The sequence below is a fragment of the Hemicordylus capensis genome, chromosome 2 (genome assembly GCF_027244095.1).
Source record: "Hemicordylus capensis ecotype Gifberg chromosome 2, rHemCap1.1.pri, whole genome shotgun sequence".
NCBI classification, from domain to species: domain Eukaryota; kingdom Metazoa; phylum Chordata; class Lepidosauria; order Squamata; family Cordylidae; genus Hemicordylus; species Hemicordylus capensis.
In genome coordinates this window covers 341,173,449-341,183,511 of record NC_069658.1, presented here as the reverse complement: position 1 = coordinate 341,183,511, position 10,063 = coordinate 341,173,449, and positions in this window count along the sequence as shown.

Genomic DNA, 10,063 nt, shown 5'->3' with positions numbered 1-10,063 from the left:
AGTCTCTTTTTGGAATCCACTTGTCTGCTTTAAAAATTAAACTTTTATGGGAATGAATTTCTAAAGACAATGGTACGTTCAGGTTCCTAAGAGATTCTGATAAGCTTTAGTCTCCCGTTGCAGTAGCGGTTGGTCTTGCCCTATAGCAAGCGAAAGATAAGCGACAGTTCCTAACAAGAAACCAGACGGGAAACACCGTGTCCGCGGTACAAACTCGCCACAGCAAGATAATTTTAAATAGCATTGCCACTTGTCATTCCTAGTTAAATCTGATTGGATCTGAAACCTATTGCCTCTTTCTGCAATGAATGAGTTTTACGTCTTCCACAATACCATTGAAAACAAGTAGGTTGATCAAACCTATATTCGACCTTGAGTATGCATTTCAATTCATTCAGCTAAGAGTGCTCATAGGGATATGGAGTAAATATCCCCGAGCAGCAGTGGGCTGGAAGGGCGGGGTATAAATATTTTAATTTAATTAATTTAAAATTAAATAAATAGAAAATGGCAAAAAGCCTCATTCCATTCAGGCCAATAAACAAACTATAAAAGACTGCCAATCAACTTATGCCAGGTTGCAGCTAGGAAAGTATGTGTGTCTTTTTAAAACAACTTTGCTGAAGTAAAAGGTACTGCATTCAACTCCCCTCGCTGTCCCCCTTTTACTCACCCGCTCTTCAGCTTCATCTGCTGAAGGACTCCCATATTTAGACCCATTTCAAAACAGCTTTTGAGCAGGCAGTGGAGTTGCTGATCCTTTTGGATTTCTCGGCAGCTTTTGATACCATCAGCCATGGTGTCGTTCTGAGTTGCCTGAGTGAGGTGGGATTAGGTAGCACAGTTTTATAGAGGTTCCATTCCTACATCTCGGGGACATTCCAGATGGTGTTGCTTGGAGACAGCTGCTCTGCAATGCAAGAGCTAAAGTATGGAGCTCCACAAGGCTCAATACGGTCTCCAGTGCTCTTTAATATCTACATGAAAGTGCTGGGAGAGAGCATCAGGAGGTTTGGTGAGGGTGTTATCAATATGCTAATGACACCCAGATCTATTTTTCCATATCAGCCTCATCAGGAAATGGCATAACTTCCCTAAATGCACGCCTAGAGGTAGTAATGGGCTGGATGCAGGATACACCCTGGAGGGCTCTCGGGTACCTTCCAGAGCCTTTGGCTGTATAGAGCAGTATAGAAATGAAATGAAATGAAATAAATAAATAAATAATCTTGGGTCCCAACCCCCCACAGTGGGTACAAGGGCACCCATTGTTGGGGGCTGGGAGCCAAGAGATTTTATTTATTTATTTATTACATTTCTATGCTGCCCTATACATCCAAAGGCTCTGGATGGTTTAGATTTGCCCGTTCTGGATGCAGTTATACTCTCCCTGAAATATCAGAGACATAGCTTGGGAGCGCTCCTGGATCCAAAATTCTCCCTGGTTTCTCAGGGAGTAGACAGGAGCGCTTTTTAACAGCTTTGGCTGATACGTCAGCTACGGTCATTTCTGGAGATATGGTGCATATGCTGGTAACCTCCAGGCTTGACTACTGTAATGCACTCTATGTGGGGCTTCCTCTGTATGTAGTTTTGGAACTACCATTGGTACAGAATGCGGTATCCAGACTGGGACAATCCAAAGGGACCATATAACACTGATTTTAAAAATTGCACTGGCTGCCCATATGCTTCCTAGCAAAATACAAAGTGTTAGTTATTACCTATAAAGCCTTCAATGGCTTGGATCCAGGGTACTTAATAGAGCGCCTTTGTCATGAACACTGGCCTATTAAGATAATCCGGAGCGGTCCAGTTATGGTTGCCACCGGCTCATTTGGTGGCGACTCGGAACCGGGCTTCCTGTGGCTGTCTCGGGGCTTTGGAATATGCTTCCTGTCAAAATAAGAGCATCTCCATCTCTCATTGCTTTTAGGGAAACTCTCAACACTCCTGTTATCTCAGGCTTCTAACTAAATTATTTTTAAACTGTTTAATTGTTTTTATCCCCCTGTAATTGTTAACTTTTTATTCTGTGAAATTGCTTTGTTTTTACTCTGTTTTATATTTGTTGTGTTTTAAATTGTGTGCACCGCCTAGAGAGACACATATCAGGCAGTATATAGATATAATAATAAAAAATATATTTGTTCCAAAGAAAGTAGGAGGAGAGGGGAGTTGTGTAAATCATATATAAAAATATGGGCCTACAACAAAATGTTGTATTATATCCCTGCTGTGGAAGAAAGAAAAGGTGAATTTGAGTTTATTGTGTGACAGTGTGTGTGCATTTGCACATAGAATTATCAGCTGGTTAACTGATTCAGTGTGCAAATTCCCCCTCTGTTCTTCAGGAGAGTTCACACACATACAGTTGTTTTAATGTTGTTTGTGGGGCTTAACTCCCATACCAAAAGCTTAAATGTGTTAAATGGCTTCCCTCTTTGAAATGCAAAGGTGTGGTAAGAAACAAAAAGACTGATGAGAAAACTAAAGAAACTATACACTTTTACCCCTCAGAAAGAGGAGTTGCAACTATCTTGAAGGAGTATTTTTCAGGCTGACAAATTTCCTGCTCTTTTTACTCCAGCTCTTCTTTTCCCTTTTTTGTCACTGAGTTCCTTTAGTTCTGCCCACCTGATTTTAAGTACCCTCTGAATCTGCAAACATTCCATTTCATTATAGTTACATATAGTGTGTGTTTTTTGGCCCCTTAGATTTTTCTTCCTCAGATTTTTGTGAAAGTGATGTATCTATAGGTCATCCGTCTGCTGGTTCAGGGCGGTTTACAATTAAAACAAACCACTAAAACAGTAAAGAACTAAAACAAATTAAAAAACAATATAACAATTAACAATTTAAACACATTTTAAAACAACAAAGTGATTAAAGTCCTGAAATCGGGTTTTTAATTTTAAATTAAACCAGATATTAAAACGCCCAAAATTTAGGAAGCTGAGAAAGCTTGGGTGAAAAGATGGGTTTTCAGGTGTTTTTTGAAAATTGTCAGAGTTGGGGAGGATCGTATCTCAGCAGGGAGAGCATTCCACAATCTCGGGGCAGCGACTGAGAAGGCCCATCTCTGTGTAGCCACCAAACGAGTTGGCGGTAACTGGAGACGGACCTCCTCAGATGACCTCAATGGGCGGCGGGGCTCATAATTCTTCCACGGGGCCATTCCTAGATGGCAGTTTTACTTTGCTTCACCATGGGAAGGGCAGGTATGTGTTCAGACATTGGGCGGATTTATGTTGAAGTCTGTGCGCGATATCGGGGGGCACTCCACACACTATTCGGGCTTTCCCCTGCACATTGTAGCTTAGCCTGCATTATCTCTATGCTAAAAAGTTCCATGTTTTACAGCGGCTTTTGGGGATACTTCGATATATCCCAAATACACCAATGTTTCTTCTGAAATGTATGGAGGGGCCATGCTGATAGAGTGCCTTTTATTTATGTATTTATTTATTTGTTTGTTTATTTATTCTTATCAAATTTCTGCACCGCCCCAAACTTTCATCTCTGGGCAGTTAACAATAGCATAATGCACTGCTAACTGGGCACTCCCCTGCTAACTGGGCAAAGAGGCACCCCGTGGTGATTCTCTTTATTTAGCAGGGGGAGAGTAACTGGCCCTATTCACCCCCAGCACAGTACTTCCAGTGACTGTTGCTGGTGTATGTCTTAAGTTTCTTTTTAGAATGTGAGCCCTTTGGGGACAGGGAGCCATCTTATTTGTTTGTTATTTCTCTTTGTAAACCGCCCTGAGCCATTTTTGGAAGGGCGGTATAGAAATCGTATTATTATTATTATTATTATTATTATTATTAATAAAACAAGTTAAAAACATATACAAAAAAATTAAAACAATTTAAAAATTTAAAAATAAACCAGTGATCAAAACCTAAAAAAATTAGGAAGCTGAGAAAGCTTGGGCAAAAAGATGGGTTTTCAGGTGTTCTTTGAAAATTGCCAGAGATGGGGAGGATCGTATTTTAGCAGGTAGTGCATTCCACAATCTGGGGGTAGCTACTGAGAAGGCCCGTCTCTGTATAGCCACCAAACGAGTTGGTGGTAACTGGAGACGGACCTCCTCAGATAACCTCAGTGGGCAGTGGGGCTCGTAGTGAAGAAGACGCTCTCTTAGATACCCAGGGCCTAAGCCGTTTAGGGCTTTAAAAGTTATAACCAGCACTTTGTATTTTGTCTGGAAATCTATTGGCAGTCAGTGTAGCTCCATCAGTAAAGGAGTAACGTGGTCTCTCCGAGATGACCCAGAGACCAACCTGGCTGCCGCATTCTGAACCAACTGAAGTTTCCGGACTACGTACAAAAGCAGCCCCACGTAGAGTTCATTACAGAAGTCAAGTCTGGAGGTTACCAACAGATGTACCACTGTTTTGAGGTCATTGATCTCAAGAAACGGGCGCAGCTGGCGTATCAGCCGCAGCACATAGAAAGCACTCCTGGCCACCACCTCAACCTGAGAAACCAGGGAGAGGTGTGAATCCAGAAGTACTCCCAGACTGCGAACCTGTTCCTTTTGGGGAAGTGTGACCCCATCTAGAACAGGTAGATCAAAATTGTCTCTAGAGTTGTGACCCCGCACAATAAGTACCTCCGTCTTATCTGGATTCAGCTTCAGTTTATTCTCCTTCATCCAGCCCATTACTGCTTCCAGGCAGGCATTTAGTGAGGATATGCCAACACCTGAAGAAGTTGACATGGAGAAGTAGATCTGGATGTCATCAGCATACTGGTAACACCCAGCTCCAAATCCCGATGATCTCTCCCAGTGGTTTCATGTAGATGTTAAAGAGCATTGGAGAGAGTATGGAGCCTTGAGGGACACCATACTTAAGCTCAGATTTCGAATAGCAACAATCTCCAATCAACACCATCTGGAATGTATCCAAGAGGTAGGAGCAGAACCACTGTAAAACAGTGCCTCCCACCCCCAACACCCTCAGACATTCCAGAAGGATACTATGGTCAATTGTATCGAAAGCTGCCAAGAGATCCAAAAGGACCAACAGAGTCATACTTCCTCTGTCAATTGCCAATTGGAGATCATTCATCAGGCCGAACAAGGCATTCTCCACCCCATAGCCCACCTGAAAACCAGTTTGAAATGGGTCTAGATAATCAGTTTCCTCCAAGACCGCCTGGAGCTAAGAGGCCACCACCTTCTCAATTACCTTGCCCAGCCATGGGAGGTTGGAAATAGGCCTATAATCGCTCAACTCTGAGGGATCTAATGCAGGCTTCTTTAGAAGAGGTCTAATGATTGCCTCCTTAAAACAAGGAGGCATCCTGCCCTCCTTCAGAGAAGCATTTATAATTTCCACCAGGCTGTCTACAACAGCCTCCTTGCTAAGCCTTGTTGGACAAGGGTCAAGAGAACAAGTGGTAGGCCTCACCACACCAAGCAGCTTGTCCACATCCTCAGGAGTCACAAACTGAAACCAATCCAGTCGAATCACATAAGAGGAGTTGTTGGGCACCTCCAGTTCAGACATCAAATTAATTGTGGAGTCTCATGAGAACAGCCCTGCTGGATCAGGCCCAAGGCCCATCTAGTCCAGCATCCAGTGGACCACCAGATGCCGCTGGAAGCCACAGGCAGGAGTTGATCTTCATCTAGATCGGCCCAAATCAGAGAGATATTATCTGCGAAAAACTCTTTAAACACATCTCAGTGGGTAAGTGATGACTCAAAATTCTGGTTCAAGGGATGTGGAGCAGATACCAGTCACCTCACAACCCTGAACAACTCTGCTGGACGTGAGCTCGCAGAGGCAATACGGGCAGAAAAGAACCGCCTCTTTGCTGTACGTATTGCCTGAGCATAGATCTTTAGATGTGCTCTATGTCTCAATCTGTCAAATTCGAGTCAAGTCTTTCTCCACTTGCACTCCAGTCGCCTACCTTGCCGCTTCAGCCCCTGTAGATCTTCCATATACCAAGGGGCCAATTTTGAAGCGAGTTGGAGGGGACGCTTGGGAGCAATCGTGTCTAATGCCCTGGTGAGCAAGTTGTTCCAATTCTCAGCCAGGGCATCAACAGGATCACTGGCAAAGCCAACACTGAATCCCTCCAAGGCTTCTTGGAATCTTAATGGATCCAATAACCTCTTTGGGCGGACCATTCTAAGAGGCTCCTTGCCCCTGCGGAGGTGGAAAGTGGTTGTAAGTCCAACCTTAACCAGATGGTGGTCTGTCCATGACAATGGGGAAATCACAGGAGTTCCCACCCATGGAACACCACCCTGATCAGAGTAAAATACCAAATCAAGTATGTGATCTGCCATATACATTGGTCCAGAGACCACTTGGGATAGGCCCATAGCTGTCATGGCCTCTGTGAGCTCCTGAGCGACCCAGAACTCCTGAGCTACCCTGGTTCCAGCTGATAAATATGGGGACTTTCATCTGGCTAGTGGAAGTCCAGGCTTCTGTTTATCTTTTGTTTTTGTTTTTAAGTTCTTGAGAAAAGAGGTGATCTATAAATTGTTGGCTGGTTCTCACAATCCGGCTATGTTGATTATGTTGAGGAGTGTGAGGAGAAGTCCTCACATGGCAGAGTATGCTCTGGTGGTAAAGAGGTTTAGCCCAAGAGATTTTCTGGTTGAGTTCAAAGAAACAAAGATTTATTAAGAAACTAAACATCACATACTAAGAGAGAGACATTGAACAACATACCCAAACAGGCACTAGCCTTCAACAACAGTTCTGACTTGACTAACTGACCTAATACAGACCTATTAACATATCATGCCTCTAGTGTCCAGAAGAGCTTACTGTGTTGCACAGAACAATGCTTTAGAATTCTCACTTCTAACAGGTATGTCACTGAAAGTTGGGAGACAGAAGTGTGACTGCTCCTGTGAAAGCCAGTATAGAGTGACTGTGTGCTAGCTCCAACGTTGGCTGGACTCTGCACTCCACCAGGCATTCAACCACGACCAGCAATCTAAGATCCAACATATGGTGCCAATTGTGGTTGAGTGTCCAGCAGAACTCAGCACCCAACCATCTTTGGAGCCAACACATGATCACTTTACTGGCTTTCATGGGAGCACACATGCCTCTGCCCCCCAACTTCCGACAGCATAATTAACATATCTGAATCATGAGAACCAACTCAATGTTTGTTTCTTAATTGACATTCTTCCCTGATCTACTTACTATACCATTCAGTGTTTTCCAGAAATTGCTGTATATGTGTGCCTCATATCCAGAATGTTGAGTGAGATGGTTTATTTTACGTTTACCATAGCAAATTCTTCTAATCATCATAAACTAATCATAATATTAGTTTAATATTAGTTTCCCTTCCCCTGCAGATTCATTTAGCTCCATCCTTGTTGATTTTTAAATCTACTTTTCTTTTTCGCCAGGCTTTTACCCTGTAGTTTACCTAGTTGCTTTTTTCCTCTTTTTTGTTAGTTACTTTAGTTTTATTTAGAATGTAATTTTAATGCTGTTTTGTTTTGTATGTTTTTGTACACCGCCCAGTCTTTGGAGTGAGCGGTATATCAAATGTTCCTGATAAATAATAAATAAATAAAATACAGTATTATCTAATCACTTTTGTTTGATTCCATAGCTGAATGGCTGAGGGAAATGAGAAGTGGCGATCCCGCATACTTACTTTCCGAGTATGGCCTTAGGACATCTGGGTACATAGCCCCAAGTGTCTCAGAATAACAGGCTGAAAGGAATTACTGGTATTATTCAGACATATTTATCCTAGCTGTCCTCCAAACAGCCCAGAGGAGCATTTTAGTGGTACTCTGTGATGTAGCGTTAACTAGGGGAAGAAGATTTTAATCAGTGCTTAAAATGTTACTCAATGTTCTGTACTGATTAATCAATTAGATGTTAATACAATACAGTTATATTTGAAATGAATTCTGATTGTGCATACCTAAATAAGCAGTCCACACATTGCAACACCCCTAAGAGTCAAATTAGATATGATGTGATACATGGAAGAGTAGTCTTCAAACTATTTGGGTTTTGTTTTTTAAAAACTAAATGTAGCTATGGCAGGGAGGAGGGCTCCAAATTTGATCAGAACAGTTGCAGAGTGAGTGTGTATGGGTGTGCATGTGTGCTTAGCCCTTTACTGGTAAGCCATTTTCCTGATCAAAATCTCATTCCCAGCTGCTGCTTCCCCCACCCCCAGGGAAATATGGCACAGAGACCTCATATCTTTTCCTCTCACAGACAGGAAAACAGCTGCTCAGGCAATTTTGATCAGAAATAATGTTCTGTGAGGAAACATTAAGTCAATTTGCAGCCCCATTTCCCACCCCGCCCAAGTGCATTTTATTTTATTTTTATTTTTTAAGGAAATGTTGTTTCCACATTGTGAGTATCACATCTAATTAGGCTCTGAACTACTCCTACTTCCATTTTTCTGCACCATCTCAGGCAACTCAGTCAATTCCCTCTTGAGCATTTATTATCACATACACCTGCAAGTTGCTGTAATGAACCAGTTGTAAGTTAATTAAGTTGTCCAAAAAGGCACCAAAAAATGAATCTGCTCTCATGATTTGTTTTCTTTTTGTAGTTTATTTTGTTTTTAAAAAATATTTTGACACAGCCAAGATTAGATGTCTTTTCCATGGCCTTTTAACATGCAGTAGTGGAATATTCCAAGAGAAGCTGTCCATTGGAATATTCCATTAAGAAAAATGTAGTTTCCCAAGGTCTTTTGGCATCCTTCCTGAGTGCGTTAAAATGGTTAAGTACAAACAATATTGTTTTCCAGTGTCTGCAGCCCATCCCACTGTTTTTGGGATGCAGCTTGACAGTTGGGGGATCATTCAGGCCATTGTGCCATTCCAGTCCATTTTTTGGCATTAAAGGGGCTCATAGGAGTACAAGATTGGAAATCTTTCAGTGCTACAATATTCTTCTCCTGGGTCTGCAACCCATTCCATTGTTTTTGGGATGCAGTTTGACAGTTAGGGTGCCATTCCGGGCTGTTTCAGGCTGTTGTGCTATTCCGGTCTATTTTGGGTACCGAAGGGGTTCATAAAAGAGGCAAGTTTGGAAATATTTGAGTGTTGCAATATTCTTCCCGAATGTCTGCAGCACTGTTCCCTCTAAGGCGTGCGCACATGCGCACACTCACAAGTTTTTGAATGTCCACTCAGTTAATTTTAGATCCTGCTCAGGTTGAATCAGGAAGGCCCCATTCTGAATGCAGGTGTGCACACACTGCCTTGATACTGCTGCCCAGAACAAAACTCATTCCACACAAAGATGAAAAAAGATTAGAGGGACCACTGATCTGCAGCCCTTTCCACTGTTTTGGAGATGCAGCTTGACAGTTGGGGGACCATTCTGGGCTGTTTCAGGCCAATCCCAGTCCATTTTGGGCACTGAAGGGGTTCGTAAAAGTGGAAGATTTCAGTGCTACAATATTCTTCTTCAGTGTTTTTGGGATGCACCTTGACAGTCCAGGGGTTGTTCTGAGCTGTTTCAGGTGGTTGCCCCATTGCAGTCCATTTTGGGCATGGAAGGGGTTAATAAAGCTGTCATATTGCAAATATTTCAGTTCTACAATATTCTTTTATGATGTCTGCAGCACATACCTCTGTTTTTGGGATGTGATTTGACTTTAGGGAGCTATTCCAGGATTTTTCACACCATTCTGGCTGTAGAGGGGTTAATAAAAGTGAAATAGTCTTGGCTGTTACACTGTTCCATTCCACTTTTGCTCTTGAAGGTGTATGCATTCAAGAGCACACAGAGTGTGCACTATATGTGCATAGTGGGCTCTGCTCAAATCTGTATCAGATTTAAGGGTTTTTTTCCAGCCCATTCCATTCCATTCCAGCTTTTACCAAATCCCGTTTTCTTCTTATGTAAAGTAGCCCATACCACACATTGAAAAGAGGGAAAATTTAGAGATTTGCAATAAGAACAGAACACTCAAGCTTTTAAAAACAAACTATTAAATATTTTCAAATATCACATAAACAAAACAACAATTTAAACCAGCCATTTAAATCTAGATTAAATTGTAAACACACACACAACGGAAT